Source organism: Planococcus citri, chromosome 5 (assembly GCF_950023065.1).
Source record: "Planococcus citri chromosome 5, ihPlaCitr1.1, whole genome shotgun sequence".
In the NCBI taxonomy this organism is placed as follows: Eukaryota; Metazoa; Arthropoda; class Insecta; order Hemiptera; family Pseudococcidae; genus Planococcus; species Planococcus citri.
In genome coordinates this window covers 51,021,264-51,031,513 of record NC_088681.1, presented here as the reverse complement: position 1 = coordinate 51,031,513, position 10,250 = coordinate 51,021,264, and positions in this window count along the sequence as shown.

Here is a 10,250-nt window from a genome sequence, read left to right as displayed (position 1 = left end):
AACCGAAACCCCCAAAAACCGATTAAAATTGCTCAAAACCAAAACCAAAACCGAAACCGGGAGCGTTATTTTCCCACAACTGAAACCAAAACCAAAACCGGGAGCGTTATTTTCTCAATTTCAAAACCGAAACCGAGAGCATAACCGATTGAAAACTGAATTGGTTTTGGTTTTGGAATTTTTCAGGTAATTAGCCCAATTAATACTGAATTTTTGGTAAAAATGAAGTAAAAACTGATGCTAAAGGTGAAAAGGCCTGAAAACTAAAAAATTGACAAATTTGGCACTGCCAAAGTGCCGCTTTCTAGTCACATACACAAAGTATTTGAAAAAATGATCACTTTCTTGGCCTTCTTCCCTCTAAAAAAAGGAGAAAAAAGGAAAAAACCGAAACCGAAACCAAAACCAAAACCAAAACCGAAACCGATTCCTTTGAAATCAAACCCTTTAAGCAAAACCGGAACGAGAGAGATATTATTTTTAAAAACCTAAACCAAAACCGAAACCGAAACCTTTACTTTTTCAAAAAACATAAAACCGAAACCAAAACCGAGAGTGATATCTATCCGGTTTTCAAGCCCTGAATTTCTGTAGTTTTGATTTAAAAAAAAAAAAACAAAAAAAAACGTTTAAGGCAAAATTTTGCCAAAAATCATTTATATTATTATAGCAGACCTCAAAATCAAAGTAGAATTTCAGATTTTTTTATTTCCAACTGGAACAGTTGTTCAAATTCAAAATAAAGTTCACATTTCCACCACTTTTATACCTAACGCTTTTTTTGTATTAAAACGAGAATTCGTGGTAAAACGCTAATCAGCGTTAAAATGAGACTTTCAGTTATAACACGCTTCGGCTTATAACGCTCTTTTTCTCTAGTCCCTTGAAGAGCATTATAACGAGCTTTTACTGTAATTATGGAAAAGTGACCAATTAGTTATTTAGTAGGAATCTTCTGTCTGTAAAGAAGTCGGGTTAATGAAAATTCCCAAAAAATTTTCATTATTTCTGATACATTCCTCAACATACCATTTTGACATGTAGATGTTAATTTCAATGCTCAAAATTTGCATCTACAACTATGTCCACCAGTATTCCAGAATTGAAATTCCTGTTTTAATGTTTAAATGTTTGGTAAACATTTAAAAATATTATCTTGTTTGAAGAGGAAAACAAATTTTTAATGGCATTGATAAAAATATCTACTTTTCCTTAGTTTGGAGTTGTCGATGTTATGTCGATGTGAAAGTTGATTGTCCACAAATACATCAACACCAATATTGACCAAATTTTCAAAGATTTCTCAAATTTGGAAGATTACTTTGATATTGTGGATGTAATTGAAGAGCTCTATTCCAAAGTGGATTAAGTCATTTTTTCCCCCAAAAAATGCATTAAAAATTTTTGATGCTGAAATTTGTTCTGTTTGCAAAGGTCGGTGCATCTTTCCTTCCTTTGGACATTGAACAATTGCTTGTAGAAAAATTTACTTTGAAAAATTGATGACTTAACCCACTTTTGAAGTGAAAATCATCATAAAACGTGCTATTTTTTAAAATGACTTAACCCACTTTGGAATAGAGCTCTTCAATTGTTGATGTTTGATGTCAAATTTCACATCAACATTAACATCGCCATATTGTCGACATGAAAATTGAAAATGTATTAGTTTAGTACTCTTAGATAAAGTATTGCACCTTTTTCAAAATGAAGACTTTAATGATCAACTTCTAGTTTGTACAGACTTTCTGTCTGTACTTCTCCGAGGTGGCCTCTGTATCAATGCTGCTTTCAGTACGAGCAATAACTACCTAAAAAAATCATTTTTGGAAAAAAATTTTCAATTTTGAAACTAAAATTTCATAACTTTTTGTAGCAGCTAGGAGGTCGACATAAATTTTGATGCCAATGTCGATCCATCCACATCCCTCACATTTGGATCCTACATGTCGATATAAATTTCGACCCTGTGTAGGTAGAGGCAATTGTTGACATAAATGCCGATCAGCATTGGTCGACAATTGCATCGACAATTGGCTCGACATATAGGGTATAGGGTCGAAATTCACATCGACATGTGGCATCTAAAAGTGAGGGATGTGGATGGGTCGAAATTCACATTGAAATTAGCATGGTCATTGTTGTATGGGTTAGTCTACCAAAAATCATTATTTATTCATCAAATGTTACTAGGTAATTTAACAAAAATTTACCAAGTAATTTACCAAAAATTACCATTTAATTTACCAAAATTCCAAGTACCTAATTCATCAAAAATTTCCATGAAGTTTACCAAAAATGAAAAATTCCCAAACAATTTACCAAAAATGACCAATTATTTACTCAACGTTACCAGTAATTTACCACAAATTACAAAATATTTATAAAAGTTTCCTTGCTTATTTCATCTTTTTTTTTTTTGAAAGTTTGAAATTTTTAGCTTTTATGTGGTGAAAGGGGATTAATATTGATCAAGAAATCGCAAGGTTTTACAATGTGTTCTTGACGTCATTTCATAAAAAATTTTTGCCAGCGTTGTTGAATCCCGAAAACTCATATCAAAACTCTCCCATCTCATCATATCATTAGTGCATTTTCAATGTGTTAGTTTTTTACTTCGAGCAAATAATCCCAATTTGATAATTTTCTTAACCAATTTTCTCTTTCATTCTTGTGTTACAGAAGCACTCGAGATGCTGAAAGGCAGCGCAGACAGTGGCAGCAGCCAAGACCCTCACGTAATCGAGGTAGCCTCCAGTTTAGTCAACGATGTCATCGAAAAAGCTCGAGAAGAAGTAATGAAACGAAAGGTACGAGTATCACAGCCTATTTCTTTACACGACCGATAATTATTATTCGCGTTCCCCACTCCTAACCTCCTCCTCATTCGGCTCAATATCGACTTTACAAACATTTAAAACGCGTTGTCAGAATGATGCATCGAATCGAGGCCCAAAACCGACATCAACCCCTTCCCCCGGTCCATTGTACGTACCCCCTTTCATATCGATAATGTTCGTAGAGAACTTAATCTGTACGGATTCACTTGGCAGCGTGAAATTTTCGAAGATCGATGGCCGCTCGGGCTTTTGAATAAAATTACCACGCATTATCGACGGCAACCCGAAGCTCGACCATGTTCGTGACCAGAAAATTAAATCAAATTAATAGTTCTTTCGGCCTCTCTCTCTCTTTCTCTCTCACTTTTACTTCGTAGTTCGTTTCTCCTTGGCTTTTCTAAGCCAGCACTTATTTCAGTTCGATACGAATAATAATCCTCCCCCCTTATCCCTAATGCTATCTACAAATTTCAATCTAAGCACCTTATTTAATTTTTCGATTAAATTCACATTTTATGTTCTTTAATGCGAAAGACTGTTCTTTTATTAAACTGAGCATGTAGTAGAGTGAAACTTGACATTTCTTCGTAAATTAACGCATCTTTTCCATTATTTTGTTTCAGAGTGTTTCGCAAAATGTCGAAGCCGGTGAGTGTCATTTATTTTGATTTTTCGTATATTCTATCTACATATAATAAGCTTTTGTGATTTAGAATCAGTGAACGTATATCGAACTACGAGTGGGTTTTTATCCCTTCGTACGTTAGTAACGTTTTCATCAGTAATTCCCTCACTTATTTTACTCCTGCCGTTGATGAAATAAGCAACTTATTTGTCACGAATGCTCGAAAGTCTGTATTTTTGTATTTTTTTCCACACACGATAAGATTAATGGCTTATGGAATATTCGACAGAAATATTCTCTCTTTAGTTCTTTATTAAGTATTTCAAGCTTTTGAACTCGTTTTCTGAAATACAATTAAGAATTTTTTTTAAAATACCAAATAAACGAATTTCCACCCACACATGACCCTGAACTATCCAGCCAATAGTGTAATTATTATCCCCCTCCCCCCCCCCCCCATCATGTTAAAAATCTCTCTCGTGGTATCCTCGTTATTAAAAAAATTCCTCCGAAAAATCATTCGTCGAATCAAATCAAAGGATGACCGCAAAGCATGGCGAAATTTTATTAATATTTATTAAAAAACTCTCATCTAAATTCCTTCTTTTTTAAACGATACGATATGGCGGAGAATACCATTCTGTAATCGGCTTATCTATTAGGAAGCGAAGCTCTTGGTAAGCGTTTTCTTTTTTTTTATCCCTTTGTACCCTTACCAGTGTCTTTATAGTATTCGATTGCGATGGAAAATCGTCTCAGTCTACGCAGATGTCCTTAGAGGATGAAATTTTACGCCATTCAGTCGTCTCTGAAGTTCTCATTCTACTACACATAAGCACATATTTGCCGGCGGATGTATCATTATACTGAGTATTAGGTATTATGTATTGTGGAGATGGCTTTTGCAAGCTCCTCGTTCTCTTCCTGGTATTTTCTTTGGCCTTCTGTACTCCTTGCATATTGGTGTATCTAACCATCCAAGGACCTATTACAGCGATAGTTGGTGTACTTCATTTGTTCGTCATATTGCTAAATAAGTACACGAGTACATTGAACTGAAAAGAAGTTGTCAATTGAAAAACAATTTTCCATGACTTGTCATCGTACGAATAAATAAAGTATCTACATATTTTTTCCTTTATCTAGTCTAGTGCATGATGATGTGAAATCGATTGTACTCGGATACTTTGTGGAAAAGACAGTCTGCATTTTTGTATATTTGTACTTGATGCATTCGAAAGTAACTTAGTAGGTACAACAAAGCATACTTTTTCCGCAAAATGTTACATGATGGAGTACGCAACAAAGGGTGTTCGCAAAAGGATAAATACTTATGTACGTAGTTTTATTGCGGATTCAGATATTGGATTTAGAAGGGATAAAAAAAAGGGGCAAAAGTTGAGCTTCAATCAAAATCGAATAATTTCTTAATTTTTTTTTTAACGAAGTATCCAACATTTTTCAGAATAGATCTGTAAAGTTTCCAAACATGTAATTTTGATTCTAAAAGGAAAAATTATGGACAATTTAATACTCGATGTAACTTATTACCAAAAACAGCTTTCTTTATTCGCATTCAACTCTAAATTTTGAGAAAAAAAAGCAGCAAAATTTGATTTGACATCGACTTTGTAAAATATCTCAAGTGCCATTCTTAAAACTGAATAAATAATTTTGTTTTCTAGGTCCCTGGCGGGTTTTAAGCTCTATTTTCCATAATTTGAATAATTAAGCGTAAATATTTTCCTCGGAAGCTTAATTTGGGCGTAAAATTAACAAAGAGTTATGTAGGTAATTCAATTACGTCAATGAGTCGTTGTAGCATTTAACAAGTTGTAGCTGCGAAGGATTTTATAGTGATAATCCTACATCTGCACTAATGGAAGCCATGTAGGTACGGTTTTTAAGAAAGCGAATTTTAAATTACAATAAGCTTAACCAACTGTTTCATCTTTTCCAATATTTATTTTGTGGGCTGAATTTTAATCAATTGAGTGAAGAAAGTTATATCGACGTTAATTTTTAGACTATTAGGGCTAATGAGACTACGCATTTTTCGTTGATGAAGAACTCTCTTGAAAAAATATTCCATGGCAACTCTAAAAACTTACAATGAAAAACAAATTTGACTAAAAATATCTTAAGCCATCCTTAAAATAGGTATCCGATAAATTATTGCAAAAAAACAGATAGGTAGGTATGCAACTAAATGCACACAATAAAATTTGAAGTCGTGCTCTGAAGTGATTCAAGTCATTCTGACTGGTCATGCAGAAGCCAATCATCATCCATAATTTTTCTGGAAAAAATGTCCCTCCCTGAGGATGAAAATTTGAAATAAAACATACAAAAATGGCTATGTTTTTCGTTTTCTGAAAAACATTTTTTGAAAAATTTTCGTTCTCGCGCGAATACCTCTATTTTCGTAAAATAATCGTACCTACGTTAATTACCACAAATTTGGATTTTTCGTGCTTAAAAACTCCATCTTTTCCCCCCTTTGCAAAAATCCTGGCCACTTCATTCACTCATTCACTGGCCATGCACCTGATGCACATGCACCACATAACAATGACGGTTTTTTCAATCGTGTGACCAGTTAGACCTTCGATTAGGTACCTACTTGGTGAAGAAATAATGATTATCCAATTCATTTCAAGAAGAAAATCACGATTCATTCTCATGTTTAAAATGTTTTTGGCGAAATAGCCGCTGAATGCATTCATTTTCAGGCTGCTTTTTTGTCTAGAAAAGACATAAATGAAGCATTAAAATCACTATAAAGTTACAAAACTAAGCAAAAATTGCGCAAAACCTCTTTGGAACTTTTTTTAAACAGCAAAAAACTGGTGATATTTCAATCAAATTGAAAAATAATTACATTGGAAAGCTGTTAAAATGATATAGGTACACAAAAACACAAAAGAATAGGTATGCCTGGCATTAAAAATTTATTTATAATCAATGAAAATGGCCAAAAAGTAATGAGATTTCCATGAAGTTTGAAAAATATGAAGCACCAAAATCACTATAAATCAGCAGAAAACTTAGGGAAGGTGAGTAAAATTTGACGAGAATTGCATGAAAAAGTGTCAAAAACATGTTAAAATGATGTAAAACAAAAAACAAATTTTTTTATTGAAAAAAAAAAAGATTTTAATGTTGTTTTTCATTATTTTTTTTTATTTTGAGTTTTTTTTTTTTTTTTTAAGAATGAATCGTTTCAAGTGAAATAATTTTGCGGAAATTTTTGAACACTTTTTCTGAAAAATATTACTTTTGTTCAAGCGGTCCCTTTTTCAAAGCGCTCTCTCTGTTTCTGATGATTTATGACGATTTTAGGTTATATTTTTTTGTTTTTTGTTTTACATCATTTTAACATGTTTTTGACACTTTTTCATGCAATTTTTGAGGGAAAAGTTTTATTTGACAATGCTTCACTTAAAATTATTTGAAATATTGCGATGAAATGTACAAAATTGGAGTCTGTGAAGTGAAGGATCCATTTGATTCTTGTAGAGTTCTTTCAAAAAAATCGATTTTTTGGCCAAGTCAACGTGGTCCCTTTTAGTATATTTTCTCACTGATGAAATATCTGTAAAATTTGATAAACCATGGTACTACATGAAACAGAGGCGTAGCCAAGGGAGGGTTTGGAGGGTCGAGATTCCTCCCCCCCCCATTGGCGCAGGGTCACGGCTAAAATTTGACGATTAAAATTTTTCCACTGCACATGCATAATATTACGACAAACCATATGGGTGGGTACAGTAATGAATAAATAGGTAACAATAAGTCAATAGCTATGAACTACGATCAATTCGTATCACATTCATATCTTCTGGCCACTTGCATTATCAAATGTTACGTTTTTTGTTTATTTGAGCTATTCCTAGGTACCTATTTTAAAATTTATTCAAATTCAAAAAACTGTGCATGTAAATCCAAAAATAAACTGCTCACATTTAAAAAAAAAATGTTTTTTACTTCTCAAAACACGATATTTCGAGAGCTTTTGCCCTCACTTTGTTTGGGCCTTTTTGCTTTTCTTTTCCAGATCTGAAATTTTTTTTAAAAAAAATCGTTCAAAATCTGAAATTTTGAAGCATAAATAATGAATCTCCTCCTATAAAAAAATCATTGTTATTTTACATATCAAAATTATACTTTTCAAAAGCTTTTGCCCTCGCTACGCTCGGGCTAATTGTTTTTTCTCTCATCATGAAAAAAAATTGGACCTTTCTCCAACAACCAACCCCCCCCCCTTGCAGATATGCTCTGGCTACGCCATCGCCACTGCCATGGAAGAGATTCAAAAAATGTACAAAAACCATATGCATAGGTAAGCATAAAACTCGATAAGAGCAATAAAATCACTGAAAATTGACAAAAAGTGATGAAATTTTAGTCAAATCTGATAAAATGTTGCAAAAATTATTCAAAACTTCGTGAAAACCGGAATGAACCTTTAAAATCTTTGTAAATTAGGTAACAAAAAATGATCTAATGTCAATGAAATTTGACAAAATTAACAAAAATTGCATGAAACTTATCAAAACGTCTTTTTAAGATCAGAAAGTGATGAAATTTCAGCTAAATTGTGGAAAAAATTGCATAAAATATTTAAGAATAATATGTAAAAATGTTATAAAAATTCAAAAAAAGGTCAAAGTAGATCTAAAAAAGCCAAAAATTAATTAAACTTCAGTAAAATTTATGAAAAAGAGAATTTTATTTTTAAATTTTTTAAAAATATTTCTTATTAAATTTGATATTAAATTATTGACTAAAAAATCAATTCATAAAATTTTTCAACATTTTTTTAAAAAGTTTTTTCACCTAGGTATGTATTTTTTCAAATCATTAATCAAATTTATTTTCAATTTTAATTTTTTTTATTTTCAAAAAATGCAAATGTTAAAATAATGTTACTTACATCGCAAAAAAAAAAGGTAGATGAAATCAATTAAAATTACCAATGCAAAAAAGTGACTGAAATTTGGCCAAAATTGCATGAAAAAGTATTGAAAACATGTAAAATTAAGTACAGATGTGAAAAACACAAAAAGTAAACACAATGAACCGGTTAAAAATGACCAAAAATTTGATTTAATTTTGGTGATATTGGGCACAATGTAGAGAAGATTGTATGTATAATACTCTGTAGTCTGTACTTCGTCGAAATTCGCCAAATACTGAAATCATTCATCAGTTTTGTCATCACTCGAAATGACAAAAATTTTGTCCTCGTTGAAATATCATGAGTCGTACTTGAATCAAAATTGAATTTTCAATTATTGAAATTTGAAAATTACAAAATTACGAGTACCTACAATTAGTCAGGGCACAGCAACCACCTACGAGTAATTTAAGTTGCCTGCCAAGTGTTTTGTAGGGGTTATTGTTACGTTTAGTCACGTTTTCAATTAAGCTTTCTGGATTCAGAACCATTTATGATTATGAATTTCAAGGACAGGGGGGAAAACATCAAATTAAAAATTCAAATCTGTTCTCCATTTTATGGTTCAAGAGTGAGAGTGGGTCATCATTTGAGAGGGAAAATTCAATTCGCTGAATAAAAAGGCGATATTCATTTACGATTCGAGAAAAGGTGGGCCCTCATTTGAGGTGACAAATGGCACCCATTTAAAGTACATATATTGTTGAAATACGAAGGACATTCTGTTATCAAGGGAAAATCATCGTATTTTGCTTTCGAATGGCAATCAAAAATCACATGTAGGTAGTAGAATAATATTTTTGAAAAGATTTCAATTTTTTTGAAGATATTTTTGTCATTTAAATATGCGTGTCTGATGGAAATTTGTGATCTGGGTACTTTCGATCGGATTTATTATGTATTTTCGTAAAATTCATCTCCTCTTGTCTCCCCCCCCCCCCATGAAAAACATCCCTCGAAAAAATCCCGATCAAACTACATCCCACATCAACTCGAAAATACTCGAAAGTTCACCATAAAAATTAAAACGAGATACTCGTCGTATACTATAATAAGTAATCCTCGCCACGAAGTTTTTTTTTCGCGTTATTTAAATTTCAGCGCTAGAGATTATCAATGCGGAGACGTTATCGTCAGCCGGTGGCGAATTAAAAATTAAAATTTCGCCGCCCTAAATTTCACCTTTCACGTTTACCCCATAAATCCTAATACCGCAGCTTGTTTACGACTTCGGAGCACATCAATATTGTACTCGAACTTAACCCGACGTATATTGTTTTTCCATGTTACAGAACCAACTCCTTTACGTAGACTGAGCCAATGGCAAAACCGAGCACAAGGCGTATTCAGAAGGTTCCTAACATCGATATGCGTTCGAATACAAGAAATGACCAAATAAATTAGCTAATAGGTATCTTCCTACCTACCTATATTATATTGTACGTATTTTCAAATACCGAGCAAAAGTATTACCTATACCTTCCTAATACCTATCTATGTAAATGGAAAAATCAAACATACTTTAATCTCCTCCATCTCTAACTATATCATCAACATCAATGCTACAGTATTAGTTTTAAATCCTGCAACATGTACTTATTCGAACGTGAAAAAGCAACTTTCCAACTTCCATTACACTCGAACATTCGTTTCAATTTCGCCTTCATTTATGTGTATTCCTGCGACTGCTTCAGCTAATAATAAGATGTTGAATGAATCACGATATACATTTTTTTCTTCTGCTCTGAACTTTTGGTCTCGAGAAAATATTTCTTCGGGGAAGAAAAAAAAAATAGTACCAGGTCTTTTTGTATACAAGCTGCTT